This window comes from Microtus ochrogaster, chromosome 8 (genome assembly GCF_000317375.1).
Source record: "Microtus ochrogaster isolate Prairie Vole_2 chromosome 8, MicOch1.0, whole genome shotgun sequence".
Classification (NCBI taxonomy): Eukaryota; Metazoa; Chordata; class Mammalia; order Rodentia; family Cricetidae; genus Microtus; species Microtus ochrogaster.
In genome coordinates this window covers 18187858-18191449 of record NC_022015.1, presented here as the reverse complement: position 1 = coordinate 18191449, position 3592 = coordinate 18187858, and the positions used below count along the sequence as shown (strand labels likewise).

At 49.9% G+C, this 3592-nt stretch overlaps 1 protein-coding gene across 2 annotated transcripts in view; it reads left to right on the top strand.

Annotated features, from left to right (window-relative positions):
• Positions 1–1495: 1495 nt before the first annotated feature.
• Nsmce1 (NSE1 homolog, SMC5-SMC6 complex component) overlaps positions 1496–3592 on the top strand; it is a 31699-nt gene continuing 29602 nt past the window's right edge. The window contains exon 1 of one of the 2 annotated variants that reach the window (XM_005351187.3): positions 1496–1526. The gene's annotated coding sequence lies outside the window, so the exon portion shown is untranslated. The other variant, XM_013347809.2, reaches the window with a different exon arrangement.

Here is a 3592-nt window from a genome sequence, read left to right as displayed (position 1 = left end):
GTTGGGGTGCCAACCTTAGCCTCTCTTTGGAACTCATCTTGGCTCCATCCTCTCACCCGTCCCCCTCAGTACTTCCTCAGCTCCTATAGGCAGAAGAATATTCCTCTATAGAGAAGATATAAAGTCAATGCTGTGGGGCCAGGCTGTTCACCTCCCATTTCAGGGACAGTTTATATAAGTTTTTTTTTGGGGGGGGGCAGGAATGATAGTTTATAGTTACCGAGGGTTTACCCCACCCCCAGTGGTCCACAGTTCATCTTCACAACCCTGCCTGTCCACAGTCTGACACTAATAGTCTTTCTTTACAGATGAGGCCAAGGGGTTCATTCAGTGCTTTGACAGAGAGTGCAGAGATTTAGGGTTCAAGACCCAGGATTTGATCCCAGCCTTCTACCTCCAGAGATCAAGCTTTTAGCTACCTCGGTGCTATTAGTCAACCTACTTAGTTGAAGACCTCTCCAAAGGTTAAGGAGCTGTGTAAGACTCCAGGGTGGATGAGAGGCAGAGTAAGAATGTGCTTTCAGAGATTTGACTATACACTTTGTGCAACTGCATCATTAGTCACTCTTCCTGGGCCACGGTGCACTTCCAGCTCGAGAGTTGGGCCTGGAATGTATGCAAAGGAAATGCCTTTAGCGGTCAACTGGAGAGACTTCAAAGAAGTGACTCCTTTTGGTAATTTCATCAGGTCTCACAATTCTTAGGGGAGCGTGGCTAGGGCTTAACCAGCACCATGCCACACTTCTCAGCTGCTCTCCTAGCTCCGGCAGCAATCAGTTCTTTGAAAGCTCGCAAACACTTCCGTATTCAGGACTTTTATTTGTGTGTGTTCCTGTGCGTGATGTGGAGGTCAACTATGTGGTTCCTCAGATGCTCTTCTCTCTCTCTCTCTCTCTCTCTCTCTCTCTCTCTCTCTCTCTCTCTCTCTCTCTCTCTCTCTCTCGCTCTCTCTCTCTCTCTCTCTCTCTCTCTTCTTCCGAAAGGTTTCACAGTAGCTATGGAGCCAGTCCTGGGGACCCGCTCTGTAGACCAGGTTGGTCTCGAACACACTGCCTGCCCAGTAAGCACTTTGCAGACAAGAGTTATGTAACCGACTGCTATTAACCTCATTTAGCAGCTCCACAAATGGCCAACGCTCAACTACTAAAGGCAAAGCCAAGTTTCTAGCTCAGGCTACAGGAAAACAAAACCCACATTCTTCCTCTCCAGTTTAAAGCCAGCATTTTTAACCCACAAGACAGAACGTGGGCTCTCCTCCGCAGAGCTGGCAGCGGGGGCGGCGGAAGTCGTTCCGGGAAGTACAGAAGCTGCCCGGGAAACTTCGTAGCTTGGGACTCAACCCACAGCTGTTAAGGCGCCATAGCAACGGGGGTGGGGGGCGGGGGGCCGGAAGTACTCCCCTAGTGAGCGGGAGAACGTGCGTAACTCACCAATAGGTGTTCCCTATTGCAGCTCTCCCCGCCTCGGAGGCGGGCCCCAAGAGCGACTTCCGGCGTGGCCGCTGCTGGTCGGCTTCCGGGCGTGCGGTGCGTATGAAGGCCGCGGGGCGCTGCGGGGACCAAAGCGGGCTTCGTTGGGGCGACTGGAGCACGGCAGTGGGGTCTGCGGGGCGTACGAGAGCGGTGTTCGGCTCTGACGGGGATATTGAGGCCCGCAAAGGGCACGGATTGGGACCTAGCTCCATAACAAGTTAATTGTTTATTTCTAATTTAATTTTTTAAAAAAATTGACTTTTTGAGACGTGGTCTCACCATGTAGCCTAGGTTGCTCTGGAACTCCTGTAGCTCCTGTCTCTGCCTCTTAGTGGGCCAGGCGGAGAAAGTGCGCCTCGTCACTATGTTCACTGTCAGGTGAACCACTGATAGGTGGTCTCTGTCCAAAACGACCACCCCAGCCTCGTGCCTGCCCCCCCAGTGCCCCCTTTGTTTTGTTTGTGGAGCCGGTATTTGAAAGCCCGAGGCTAAATGTGTTCAGAATTATCGGTTTTTCCGGTTTGGGAAAGGTTTAGGGTTCCTGTATTATGTTGCACATAGTACTGATAACCCCAGATCACATGGCTAACCCAGGCCAAGTTCTCAAACGGAAGACTGGAGAAGTATAGATAAGGAACCTAGACTGCGGTTTTACTTATTTGTGATTATGTGTACGATCATGTTTTTCAACATGGAGTTTCTCTGTGTAGTCTTGACTGTCCTGGAATTCACTCTGTACCCCGAACTCAGAGATCCACCCGTCTCTGCCTCCTGAGTGCTGGATTTAACGGTGTGCTCCACCGCTGCCCGGCAATCATGATTTTATTGTCCATCGAGTTTGGTTTTTTTTTTTTTTTTTTTTTTTTTAAATCTACTGGAAGTGGCATAAGAACAGAGACTGCTTTTGTTGTCCCACCCCCTTCTCCATCACTGTCACCTGTGTCCCTTTGTAACTTTGTTCCCTCCTCTGTGAAAATGCCCCCTTGAGGTTCTGGTGAGTTCGAAACCAGGCTGTGCGGTCGGAGCACCAACACTACCTAGCACAGGCCGCCCGTTGGTGCCCGGGCTTTGCTTATCGTACAGACCCCTGAATTTTAAAGTCCTTTGGGTAAGCAGCCAGTACCTATGGCTAATCCTCTCTCAGTCTCTCTCCTTCGATGGCTGTCATAGCAGCATGCAGGCACAGCTCCTGGGCACCTTTCCTACTCCCACTTCTGACCTCCCCCCCCAAGTCACCCCATTTGACCTTTCCCTCTGCCACTCTTCTCTCTTTGACTGTAATTACATATTTTTTATTATGTTATATGCCTATAATCAGTAGAACAAAATAAAAAGCACCTACATGTGTGCCACCACCAAATTAAGTATACTACCCCCCCCACACACACCACCACCACCGCCGCTCACCACCGCCGCCGCCAGAGTCCTCTCTACTCCTCAGAGTACTCACTGCTCTGGATTCGGCTTCCTTGCTGTTGGTGGGTCTCACTGACCGTGTATGGTCCTGTGATGAATACCATTTTCAGTGTTTGGCATCCTGTGTGAATGTGTGACTTGCTCTTTGCATCTGGTATAGTTTTGTATTGTTGTTTTTTTTTTCTTTTGAGACAGAGTCTCTCTGTATCACTGGCATTGTAGAACAGGCTGGCCTTGAACTCAGATCCATCTGTCTGCCTCGCTGCTGGAGAGAAAGGCATGCGCCATTATGTCCAGCTTTCATGCAGTTTTGAGCAGCATCCATGCTGATGTGAGTAGCCCTGCTTTCTTCACTGTACTGGTCCACGATGTGATTAGAATCCCTTTAGATGGCTATTCCTTGGTTGATAGGCATTCATAGTGTTGCCAGAGTTCCGTTACGGGATGCCTCTATGGACACATTTCCTGGGGCCAGTATGTATATAACAATAGTGTCTCTGGGGCCACGCAAGACTGCTGGAATCTACTCCACCAGAAGTGGAGGGAAGTCGTAGTCAGGCACTCCACTCTTACCCATCTGAAGATCCCTTTCCCTCCTGTTCCCTCCCTTTCTTTCTGTTCCTCTCCCTTCTCTTCCTGTTTTCTTCTCTCCTTTGGATTTACTTTATTGTGTGTGTGTGTGTGTGTGTGTGTGTGTGTGTGTG